Raw genomic sequence first — 14,180 nt, 5'->3', positions numbered from 1 at the left:
GGACAAAATTATTCATTCCTACTCTTGGTCTTTTGGATCTAGACTTGTAAGCTCTAGAGGCTAGAACATAAAGGCTCCGAAGCTATAAAAATTATTCATAGAAATTTAAGGCCACCGAATTTAATTGTACGCTGTTATTAATCCTTAACATGTGAACACCAAGTAATTAGAAGTATTCGAAATCAACGAATCCGTCCAATTCATCTTATCTTTGTTGTTTATGTATCGACCAAATTCATCAAATGGGCATGCTTCCTTGTGAAAAAGAGGCGGTAAAGATTGTTCGTGGAGTGTTGATAGTGTTGGTCTGGTCAGGGACGTGTTTTGCCAAAAATATTTCCGCTAGTTTTGTTTTCGGTGATTCGTTGGTTGATGTGGGCTATAATAACTACATTATCTCCATATGGAAGGCAAACTACCCCCCTAATGGGATTGACTTTGGGAAGCCTACTGGATGATATACGAATGGAAGAACAGTACCAGACATTCTAAGTTGGTGATCAGTTTTGTGAGTCACAAATTTTGGTCACTAGTGCGAAGTTTTTTGTTAGTAAATCGTGTTTCCCGTTATAAAGTTATCGATTCTCAAGATTGTTATCACATGAAAACGAATCTATTTTTGATTTTATTTTTTCTAGGTCAGGAATTGGGTTTGAAGGATTATCCACCACCGTACCTAGCTCCAACCACTGTTGGCCTGATGATACTTAAAGGTGTCAATTATGCATCTGGTGGTGCAGGAATTCTAAATGAAACGGGAAAGATATTTATAAGTAGTGACGGATTCATGATTTTTTTCATGATGTTTATTTTTAACATATGGATTACTGATCGATGTCGAAAGGTCAATCAAAACATTTATAAAAATTACCTTTACTAGCTAGGGCAGGTAAGGTGTCGAATCCACAGGGAATCAGTGGAAAGTGCTAATCAAGTTTAAGTCTTTGTAATTAATTATACTAGGGTGGACAAACGATGTCAAGCGGTTTGAATATTGATTTGTTTGTAAAACAGTTAGAGAAACAGTGACACACTTCAGGTTCAGGTAATGCAATGAACTGATTGACGATAAATTATAACAATTGGGAAATCACATAGACATGATTCGTTTATTAGAATAGATAAATGATTACTAAACATAATAGTTTGGTTATGATGATTCACATAACTTAATCCGAAGAATTGACACAACTGAACACGGTCTATCTAATTACCAGTTCATTAATATAAAACTTAGCATCTATCAATGATTAATGGTAAACGGTTCAATGACGATAAGAACTTAGTCCTAAATGTTGATGAACACAAACCAAATAATTGATGATAAACGAAAGTCCTAGAAACACAACTATTTAATCAGTTCCAATAAACATGTATATTCAATCAACCAAAAGATTAATCAAAACTAAATCCCAATACATGTAATGGTCATAAAATAATCAGTTCATATGCAAACCCTACACCTGAAGTGGTCACGAGTGATTTAGCCTTGCCTCTTCATCATAATTAGCTTGATAACAGATTGCAAGGATGAAACCATGGATGATTACAGTGATTGGGAGGTGTTAGAATGGTGAAGAATGGCCCCAAAATTGCCCAAATATGTTAGGGTATGAAGCATAGCCGTCCTAGGGTTGAACCGGGCTTAAATATGGAAGAAAATACCAAAAAATCGTCTTTTTCTGCCCAGGCGATCGTAGCCTACGGTCTCCCCACCATAAGCTTCGGTGGGACCGTAGCCTACGATCATCAGCCACTGCTTTACGGTGACAGCCCCCTTGCACTGTTTTGCCCGTAACTTCTTCGTTATAGCTCCGTTTTACGCACCGTTTTCGGCCACGTATTCGTCTTCAAATTCTCTATCATTCCATGCAATAAAATCTTCATTTCCACTCCATTTCATATGCTCCAATTTAGCTCATTCAAGATCTTTTAAGCTCCGCTCACCTATAAATGTAAAACCACTCAAAGTAATTGTGTCCAATACATATAAACACACAAAATGCATTATATAACTTAATTAACACACCATATTTCACCCACACATCACATTACCACACTTATCCTTTTTCGTCCGAAAAATATGTACAACGAAATCAGAACCGGAAACTGTTTTTTTTCTAAATAATTAAATTATATTTTGAATATCAACAAATAACACAAAAACCGCGATTGTTGATATTGCTACCACTTAAACCCATACCCCAATACTTACTGGGATAAATAAGGCATGACAATTTCATTAGTTTATACGATTAAATGGAACCCACACATCAAAGCCTTGAAGCCGCCTTACCATGCTTCATTATGGTTTACCAAGCCAAACCACCTCAAATTGACTTAAACCTTAGAGCTAGATGATCAAAACTATGCACAACCATGTGTACCATTTTAAACCCATATGTAATAGCTAAACAATCATGGATATTTTATCAAACCAAAACATAAACTTAAGCATCAAAGTCTACCAGAATGGCCGTTAGATACGATTAAGGTACAATTATGTAACTAACTAGCAAATAGCCCCCACTACATGGTATACCCTCGTTATCAAGCAACACCCCAAAGTCCATCACCATAGGTGAGTATGCACGAATTCATCTGTAGGGCTTACATATGACGTGTCCCGTGTGGTCTGTTTCTTAATGGTAATGAGACGCGAGCACAGGGACCCCATATGACTAACAGCATGGATGATCAAGTTAGTAGTGTAATTGTACTTTAAAAGCACGTAATAATCATGTTTAATGACTTATATTTGGCAGATAAACTGCGGGTTTGCTCTTTGAGCTCTTTTAATATTCATAAATCCACTTAGGAGATATGAATACCCAGATGATATACCGCATAAAGACCCATGGTCTCCGAACCCTAGAGCATCCCGTCAATACAGGATTTAAGGTTATAAAACCATACACCTATGAAGCGTTAACCACTTAAACTAGAAGCATTTTCGCTATGTTTATATCACAAGCCATCTAGCATACTCTAACGTTAAGCCTATCCAAGCATCGTTTAATAGTCTATTCATATTTTAAAATTTTCTTTTGGTGATCAAATCTAACAAAGGCTTGAGTATGGCCCGACCTTTCATCCCAGTCCTTACACAGGCTTAGCTAAGCAAACAAAACCCGAAGATGTTTCCCACTAAAATCAAGCAATTAAAAGTTCAATTAAGTCCACAACCAAACCGTCCTTTCATTCTTAAAGGCTGAGCCTACCGGCACATCCCAAATTAAGTGTGTTACTGTTCCTTTATTATTATTATTACTATTATTATTATTTATTTATTTATTTATTTATTTATTTATTTATTTATATATTTTTTATTATTTGCTTTTAAAAATTTTTTATTTTTTTATTATTATTTTTTTTAACAGCTCCACTTTTTCTATCATTTTTATTTGTGTATAAGTATAAAATTTTCGGGACATTCTTAGCATTACCCGCATCCCCACACTTAAACATTACGTTGTCTCCAATGTAATTATTCATTTAAAATTCGAGTGTGACACATGGGAACTTCAACATTTTAACAACCATAGTAAAGGAAAGAGACACATGCACCTGATTCGAATATCTCTTATCAAACGGGTCCTACTGATAAGTACTTTTGCAACCTTGGCCCGCACTCCTTAAACTTTGATGTTGCACTATATGCTCCACCGAATCTTGACTAGACCACCATGAACTTCCCCACACTTAGGGTTTAGTATAACTGCAAAACACAAACAAAAAGTAACACGGAAAAAGAAAAAAAAAGAAAAATAAAATAAAATAAAAGGTCGGGTTGCCTCTCGGTTAGCGCTAAGTTTTTGTTAAGGTCTTCAGCCAGACCAATACCTGATTTGGCGGTTATGGTGGTCTAATGGAACATTTACCTATCGAATTTCCTATAAAAGCTTGATAGTTAACCAGTCTTAAGCTTGCTTCCTTCTTCATGTTCATCAAGTCTGATGAATAAATACGGGCCGGTGTGAATGCACATTTACCCTTAGAGTTTCCAATATATGCCTAGTATTTAACAAGTCTAGCCCACACCCTCTTTCTTATCTATGAAGCATCAAACATTAATCGGGGCCGAACCAAGCATTTTCCCATCGAGTTTCCTGTGTAAGCTTGGCATTTGACTTTCTGTGTCCAAACTTTCTTCCTCATAGTTGACATGTCTGTAGAACCCATGTGAGCCCAAATATTCTTCATCTTCACTTTCTTTATATTCGAATTCAAATCATCATCCCCGACTTTATCAATATGAATAATGGGTAATGGAGGATGATCAGGATAATATGAAACTATCTCTTCGGCCGGGTCTAGACATTCAACTCTATACTCCAACAGCTCTGGATCCACTCCTACTACTACATCATCATCAAACAAAACCTGGGTTAATTCCTTTATCGATTCTTCAAAGGTTGCTATGTCTTCAACATGGTATAAACTTTTAACTTCATGCCCTATAAGATCTGAACTCTCCCCCTTTATATAATCATTTTCAACCACAACCGACGCATTCATTGGATCTTCGGTAACTAAAGGAATTGGTGTGGTATTATTCTCCATAACCACCTCCTCAAATTCATTTTCTGAAAAATCAAAAGCCTCTTCTATCACTCCCTCATCAACCACAGCACCACTAGCCAACTTCTCTCGTTCTCGTTTAATTTGGGCCACCTCTTCTAATAGTTGACTCATCAGTTCATCTTGGGCCGCATTAGACGTTTCTTGAAGCTCTAACCTTTGATTTATTGCCTTATTCTGAGCTTCTTGATCTCTCTTCATCTCCTTCAGAAAATCCATAACATCTTTCATAAGTACCCCCATGATTATAAAATTGAGGGATTTCTTCGTATATTGGTTGGGGGTAGTCATCATAATAATAGTCTTCCTCCTCTCGGTAACTTACAAAAGTTGGCGTCTCAGGTCCATCACTATCATATTCACTTGACTCATAGTAGCTCTGAGGGTTGTATGAAGGTGGCTCATAGTACGGGATTGGATGGTACGGATCTGCATCTTCCACGAACTCATATCCCTCATGTGGGTTATAAACCCAACTCCCTGTCATTGTGAGCTACCTACACACATGAAATACAAAGATACCAAGCGTAAAACCAAACAAATAAAACTAAAAACAAAAACAAACTAAACTAGCACTTTGCGCGTTGATTCCCCGGCAACGGCGCCATTTTGATCGATGTCGAAAGGTCAATCAAAAACATTTATAAAAATTACCTTTACTAGCTAGGGCAAATAAGGTGTCGACTCTACAGGGAATCAGTGGAAAGTGCTAATCAAGTTTAAGTCTTTGTAATTAATTATACTAGGGTGGACAAACGATGTCAAACGGTTTGAATATTGATTTGTTTGTAAAACAGTTAGAGAAACAGTGACACACTTCAGGTTCAGGTAATGCAATGAACTGATTGACGATAAATTATAACAATCGGGAAATCACATAGACATGATTCGTTTATTAGAATAGATAAATGATTACTAGACATAATAGTTTGGTTATGATGATTCACAGAACTTAATCCGAAGAATTGACACAATTGAACACGGTCTATCTAATTACCAGTTCATTAATATAAAACTTAGCATCTATCAATGATTAATGGTAAACGGTTCAATGACGATAAAAACTTAGTCCTAAATGTTGATGAACACAAACCAAATAATTGATGATAAACGAAAGTCCTAGAAACACAACTATTTAATCAGTTTCAATAAACATGTATATTCAATCAACCAAAAGATTAATCAAAACTAAATCCCAATATATGTAATGGTCATGAAAATAATCAGTTCATATGCAAACCCTACACCTAAAGTGGTCACGAGTGATTTAGCCTTGCCTCTTCATCATAATTAGCTTGATTACGGATTGGAAGGATGAAACCATGGATGATTATGGTGATTGGGAGGTGTTAGAATGGTGAAGAATGGCCCCAAAATCGCCCAAATATGTTAGGGTATGAAGCATAGCCTTCCTAGGGTTGAACCGGGATTAAATATGGAAGAAAATACCAAAAAATCGTCTTTTTCCGCCTAGGCGACCGTAGCCTACGGTCTCCCCACCGTAAGCTACGGTGGGACCGTAGCCCTACGGTCATCAGCCACTGCTTTACGGTGACAGCCCCTTGCACTTTTTTGCCCGTAACTTCTTCGTTATAGATCCGTTTTACGCACCGTTTTCGGCCACGTCTTCGTCTTCAAACTCTCTATCATTCCATGCAATAAAATCTTCATTTCCACTCCATCTCATATGCTCCAATTTAGCTCATTTAAGATCCTTTAAGCTCCGCTCACCTATAAACGTAAAACCACTCAAAGTAATCGTGTCCAAGACATATAAACACACAAAATGCATGATATAACTTACTTAACACATAATATTTCACCCATACATCAATTACCGGAAAAAATTTTGAGTTGAGTGAACTTTTTTGAGGTAATGCACATCACATATGGATTACCGGAAAAAATAACCCAATAATTGATGGTTGGTAATCTTGTTCGCAAATTGCTGGTAGTAAATCTTATTTGCGAACGACAATTTTATTTTTGTTATAATTTTAAACAACTAGCGACGAAATTTACTATGGGGTTAATTTACTGACAGAACACAAACAAATTTTTATAGCAAAGGATTATGCCTTTCTTAATCCATCTTAAGAATTAGTTAATTTGAAAAAGCAATCTGGAAAATAAAAATAAAAATAAAATTTCATAGGCAATTATCCGGAGGTGACATTCTGCTTTTTAAGATATTTGTATACTATGTGAGATCTATGTAAGCTTTGTAGGTTGGCAGGATAAATATGGATGCACAACTCGACAACTTTGCGAACACGAGGCAAGACATAATCTCAAGAATCGATGAATCTGCAGAACAGGATTTGTTCCAAATAGCTCTGTTCATAATAAACATGGGTTCAAATGATTTTCTAGATAACTACCTCACACCAATTCTTTCAAAACCTGAACAAGAACTAGTGTCTCCAGAAGAATTTGTGGAAAATACAAAGGTCAGCTGAAAGTAAAATTGTATAACATTAATTTTATCCCATTTTCGGGTTATATGTGAAAAAAATCTTTTATTTTTTGTTGATTTATATACAGAGACTGTATGATATGGGTGCTAGAAAGATTGTGGTAACAAATGTTGGATCTATTGGATGCATTCCATATAGTAGGGATATAAATTCTTCATCAGCTGGAATAGATGAATGTGTAGCTTTGCCAAATTACTTGGCTAACATTTTTAACAAGCAGTTAAGAGGCTTGCTCCAAGACCTTACTGAAAGAATCAACATTTGTATATGCAGATGTCAATCATATTTTTGGAGATATTCTTCACAACTTCAAATCATATGGTCAGTTTGAAGTATCACTATAAATATTTTGGTCAATCTTTGACATGATGGGTAGGACAACAAGTCAATATTTTGGAAAAATGGTGTTGGATTCACATAAAAGTATAAAACACTTTATTTCTTGGAAAAACATCAACGGTATGTGATATTTTTGCTTTTCGACATATTCGAAAACAAATGATAGCTCGAATAAACAAATTCTTAAGAAAATGGATTAAGTCCACTTGCTAATATCGAATTATGGTTTATGCAAGGCTTTCAATATTTTGCACTTGAGAAATGTTCAGTTGGACTAGAAGCTTATTATTTGTTTACCCAAGTGTACTTATTGTTATAGGTTTTGAAAATGCGGATTCAGCGTGTTGTCGTTTGGTCGGTAAACATGGTGGCATCATACCATATGGACCACCATCCAAAGTTTGTCCTGACAGATCAAAGTACGTTTTTTGAGACCCGTATCACATGCCTGAAGACGCCAATACTATCATAGCCAAGCGACTTATGGATGGCGGCATCGAAGAGATATATCCCATGAACTTAAGAACCCTTGTTAGGCATTGAAAAAATGATGGTTGTCGAGTGTCGAGTTGAATTAGTTATCCACTAATCGTTCAACAGAAATGATTGTATTCATCCCAAATATTGGGAGTCTTTACTTCGAAAAATGTACAACTAGGTAAGGAGTGTGTATTGAGCATCAACTTAGTCCAATAAGAGTAGTTTGCATGTATGCAATAGTTAAGCCTAAAACTCTATACATGTTGGCTTTCATTTTAGTAGGATTATAGTTTGGATCATTACGTCAAACATTATCTTGATTATTGTTTTTGTAAGGATATACTTCTTAGAGATTAAGAAATGTTTTTCTGAGGATATACTTCTTAGAGATTAAAGATTAAGAAACTATGTAATGAGTTAATTCAAACGGGTCATAGGATATATCAGAGAAGTTTTACCAAGGTGCAATCAAGTTAGTCATGTTCATAGCGAAACTTAGACGCGTCAATTATGTTTGGTAACGGGTTTCAAGTTGGCTGCTTGAACCGTTGAACCCAACATCACCCATGCATTAGAAATCATCCATAACACAACCCGTCTTACCCATTTTTCTACCCAAGTTAGTTGTAATCACATTGTAAAGTGTTAAGCTAGTTGGGTTGTACATATTGGATTAAACATGTCATGTTGCTAGTTTGCTATATATGTGTGTAGGTAAATGTTCAAAGCGAAACGGAAAATCTTGAGAATTGCGAGATCCACGTAATAGAATTTTACATTTTGCTTTAAATGTGACACAAAGCCAGTTAAATAGCCGCTTAGCCATCGATGCACCAGGTATAAATTATTTATGCAATTCTCAGAGTTGTTAACATAAAACTAGTTCTGGAAATAAGACCTCCATGTATATAACTCTAGTTCCCTAAACGCTGGGTCCGAAAAACGGACGGATTTTGTTCATGACAAGCGATCAAGACGGGTGTGGTGAAATCAAACAATCGAACAAATAATATAAAGATAATATGAATAGTGAACAACTCCGTAATCGGTAATAAAAGATAGAAATATATTAAAATGAGCCGATCCCGCCCAAGGTGAGCTCCCCTTGGGTGGTTGATTACACCATAGAAACACACACAAACAAAGACAATACAAGTCCCTATTTATAGCAAACTAATAAATATTCTAGAAGCTCTCTCACATTGAAGCTAAACGTTTGCATCGAAGCTCTCGTCTCGGATCTGAATTTCTCGACAACTTTACCTTTGATTAACCAATATATAAATAATGAGTTTCGCCACATTGATATAGCAAGCCACAATTTTTAGCCTTACAATAACATGTTATAATACAACCTTGTTTTACATGGTACTGAGTTATAATTTTGGTTGTTAATGAAAACGGGTTTGTATCTTGGGACATGTGTTTGTAAAGACTGAGATATATCGGTAAAAGATGTAAAGGCGGAATCAATACATCATATACATAAACATGATTAATCACAATGTATAATTGATTAGTAGCATGATATAAACAAGTTCTAATTTTATTTCATCAATATGCCCGTTACAATGAATTTGACCAACAAGAAAAGTGACAAAACAATACACCAAACCTATTTATACATGATATACAATCACAAAAACTAGTTTTTGCATTCCCCAAGTAGTTTTCGCTTTGACTAGATATACTTCAAGTTTTCACTTATAATATATAGTTTACGCATTCCGGGAAGGTTTTTGCAATTCGAATATAATTTAATTCGCAAGCCTTATAATCAAACCCTACGATGTATTTTCATAACAAGGAATGCCTATCACTTTTAGGGATGACAAATGAGCTGAGACAACCCTGATACATTTGGGATGATTAATGGAATTAATACTTGGGTATGAATCTGGCAACGAGATTAGATTTAAATTTGTCGGACATACGTGATATTAGTTAATACTTAACATGTTTGCATTACCCTAAACCAAAACAAGATAGGTAAACATTTTTTTTCCTTTGTACGCAGGTAATAGAAAATTTTGCTAATTTATATATTTTTAGCTTTTATATTTCTAATTTTCTAATTAGGTGATAAAGTTTTCTAACAAATGTTTTCGAGAATTACGAAGGGCAGGTTTTAAGAAACTAATTGATATACATGATAACAAGTAATTATCTTATGGATATTAGACAAGGTATAAGACAATAAATTGAAGCCTTTACAAACTTTTTTCCTCACGCCCTTTTTGTACTCTTAAGATATACTAGCATAAAAACCCGCACGATGCGGCGGGCGGCGACAATTTAAGGTTAATCGGATGCTGAATGCTTTGAGAGTTTGAGGTCTAAGGTACGAGAACCGTGCGTGTGTAATCAAATTGTTGTAAGCAAGTTGTATTTAGGGTAGGAATGATACTATCAGTAGCATGGTTGCTAGATTATGAACCGACATGGGGCTGGAGCTATTGTTGAAATGTTGTGGTTAGGTGTCAAAGGGATGCAGGTTTTGATGAGATACTTTCAAATTTTGGCTTTATATTAGTATCACTAAAAGCAAGTTTTGACCTACAAAAGGTTAAGCATACTTCATAGCTATAAATTAAAAACATATATTTAAAGAATAAACACAATAAACGTTTAAAGCACATTTTCAATTGTTAAGTAAATATGAAAACATACTTCATATTTACAAAGCACTTGAAAAATCTATTTTAGACTTTTAAGTTACAAAATAATCTGAATCAGGAATCAATCACACTTGGTAGTTTAATTCTCCAACTCAATGTGACATATATATATATACATATATGATGTGAACTTGAATTCTCCAACTGTTGAGCTGTGAATAACCACCTTCTTAGCTGCATAGAACTTATTTAATTAAGTATAAAAATATATAATATTGCAAACATGATTTAAAAATGAGCTAATTTATATATCTACTTACCAGATCCCACCTACAAGACTGTCGGCCTAGGGTGGATTTTTGATGAAATACAACTGCTTGATTCCAAAGGCCCCATAGATTTGAAACAGTGAATATACCACCCTACAAAATAAGATAATATGAGGTATAAAATTATGCTTAAAAATGACAATAAATAACTTAACAAAAAGGTGGGAAGTATTCAAACCTCATAATCAGCTTGGTTTCAAGCTATTTTCTCCATCTTTCTTGGCTTTTAGATCCTCTAAAATTGCTGACAAGCCCTTCTTATCAGCATCCTGCACAAATCCAAATTATAAACTCAATTGTATTTTCATAAAAAGTTTAAATTTCAAAAGCACATATATATTAGAGAGGTCGCAATTTGAACTGATTTACTTATAAATGGGTCAACTTAAATTATGTTGCATCTTTAACAAGTCAAAGTTGTATATCACGTATTATTTAATAGGGTTTAAGGCTGCTTTGGGTCGGATTTGGTAATTGAATTTGAGTAAGTCAGAAGTTGTTTACAGAAGATATATAATTCAATTTTAAATTTTAATGGTTGCAGGCTTGCAGCTAAAAACTATTAACCATTGTTAGGTGATACAAGGTACCTACATTAAAGAATAGCTATAACTATAAAAATGGTAGTAGTAAATTTTTGTATGATATTAATCAAGGGGAGGTTTGGAGACGATTCGTTGGTGATACAAGGTAATCAGGTAGTTTAGGAACAATTAATTAATTAATGAATAAGAAACAAGTATAGCCCTGAGCAAGCTCAAGCTTCAAAACTTACTCCCGAGCCGAGCTTGAGCTATGTAGAGTTACACGAGCCAAGCTCAAGCTCAACTCACTTAACCTAAAAGATCTTGAAGTCAGCTAGTTAGTTTAAAATCAGTTGTTTTTAACATTATTTACTTTGATTGGGATGTAAATGGGTCAACAAATTAGCATACCCTTGTCAGCAATTGTTTTGTGAGGGTTGTGCAACAATTGGTGACAAGGGTTGTGCAAGTTTTGTGACAAGGGTTGTGCAACAATTGCTGAGTCTGGAACCAATTGTTGCACAACCCTTGTCACAAAACTTGCAATAAAAATTGTATCATTACTGACTCTATTACAACATGATCACCAAGTTTGATATTTAGATCATAAAACATACCCATGGGATTTCCACCAATCTAGAAGTTGACACTTCAAGCAATAACATGAAGCTCGGGTGGTATTCCACAGAATTTGTTTAGGACCATGGGCCCACCTCGTCTTTAGTTCCTGCTGAACCTCTGAGATAACATGCAAAATTGAACATATAAATTTTGGTGAATATAAATGCAATGATAAAAAACCAAAAAAAAATATGCATCATAAAAAAGTCACTTTTGACCAATTAATAGCAGCCTATAAATAGTAAATTGAATAAGGCAATAAGCAACAAAAAATATGACAAAACCATTTGTAAACAATATGACAAATTAAGGTCTAACAACTTACTTATCACTTAGTTAAGTCATGAGCAGTGGTTCTCTAGTTTTGATCAAAAATAAATATGGATACTGTGGTTTTGGATTGCATCCATCCACAGCAAAATTCCTAGCAGCAGCGTGAAAGGTAAGACGAAGGCCATCAAGTTCAGGTTTTGCAATTACTTGACAACCAAAGCAAGATCTGCACAAAATAACATAGACATTTATTTATGTTAAATTTTATATAATTCGTAATAAATCATGTACTCTAGATATAGCATAAGTTTATATTTTTTAACTTGCTAACTTTTAGACTTTTTATGTAAAACTTCATATATATGAGGCAATGCATCTAATAACAAATGTCCATAACACTGCCACCTGAATGATGACCTCACTGCACCATCACCTAACTGTTGACTTCACTAACCACCCTACACATAGTAACCCTGATTATATACATGTACACAAATGTAATAGTAAAAATTACAAACTAAAATGTATTTTAAGTTTTTAACCTTTGGCAAATTGCCTCCAATCGTACAAGGCATGGCACTGTTACATCATTCTCAGCCATGTCCATTATGTTATGCCAACACCAAACACACACCTACAACAACTATGTCATCATAACTATTATTCAAATTATATATTCCATCTTGTTTACCAATGTTAACAAATTACATTTTGATATCACATCGACTAAATGTGCCCAATTATGAACAACAGGTGCAAACATTTACACAGGTACCATCATATAACATAAAACAAATTTCAAATATAATAAAATAAATTAACTTAACAAGCAAATAATCTGTCAATAACTAAGAATTCAAGCCTCCCAAACCCAAATCAATATCAGATTTAAAGTTTACTGAATCACCTCCCCGTTCTCTCAAATCTTCCAGCGAAAACACCATCGTTGTTGGCTATTGACGGATATTCCGACGCCATTACTCGTCCCTATACCAAATCGCATAATATAGGGTTAGAAATCCCCAAACTGAATACGACTAATTAGGTCAAATAATAAAACAAGATTATAGAACAGGTGAAATAGAGGGTCAAGTTGGGTGAAATGTGTATCAGTGACCGGAGGTGATATGCAATCCCATTTGTGATGAACAAACACAACTGGTTGCTATCAAATCCGCTTGTACCTAATTATTTAGAGGCTGACACGCAAATAATTTGATCTGGATTGGGATATACTTTTGGAAGAAAAGCATGTTCGAATTCAAAATATCCAATCTCCTGGTGGCTAATTATTTCAATGAGAAGCGTACCATAAGCTTTCAAGAGTTTTTAGTGAAATGACTATTTTGCCCACTCTATATGTATTTTAATATAGTATAGATATCTTAAAGATATAATCTAACTTCATTTATAGAAAAAAGTTCAAAAAAGAAAAAGAAAGCTTCTTTTATAGAAAAAATTCAAAAAAGAAAAAGAAAGCTTCTGACAACAGAACCTAATCATTTTCTAGTATTATTGAAGAGGCATTACTGGTGTGGTACTAGTGATTTATTTGTAAGTTTTCAATATTCATTGATGATTTGAAATTAGAACCCAATCTTTATATAGTATTGTGTTGTTATTAAGGATTGTGAACACTATATTGAAATGGTGTGCCTTTTGTTAGAGTTTAGACACTATTTGGTCATAGTGTTGGTAGGCTTCGGTATTTTGACATAATGAATGTTTGAAGGCTCGTAAAGATTAGCTATCTTGACATAGAGTGTTGAAAAAAATGATCCCTACTGTTTAAGTAAATGAGAGGGTTAAAGAGAGGACTAGAGTTAATTAATTAACATTCACATGAACCTCTATAATCAGTTGTGTCATCTCCTAAAAATCAGACATCCGATAAAAGAAAAACATCAATAAAAACCTAAAAAAGCAAACTGTAAAGAA

The 14,180-nt window shown here is 34.6% G+C and overlaps 1 pseudogene; it reads left to right on the top strand.

The window, feature by feature from the left end:
• The first annotated feature begins 248 nt into the window (after nucleotides 1–248).
• Nucleotides 249–7,940, top strand: LOC143600903 (GDSL esterase/lipase At4g16230-like; annotated as a pseudogene).
• The last annotated feature ends 6,240 nt before the right edge of the window (nucleotides 7,941–14,180 follow it).

The sequence above is a fragment of the Bidens hawaiensis genome, unplaced genomic scaffold (assembly GCF_021521415.1).
Source record: "Bidens hawaiensis isolate Kalapana, Puna unplaced genomic scaffold, B.hawaiensis_p1.1 tig00055040_1, whole genome shotgun sequence".
In the NCBI taxonomy this organism is placed as follows: domain Eukaryota; kingdom Viridiplantae; phylum Streptophyta; class Magnoliopsida; order Asterales; family Asteraceae; genus Bidens; species Bidens hawaiensis.
This window is presented reverse-complemented; position numbering and strand designations above follow the sequence as displayed.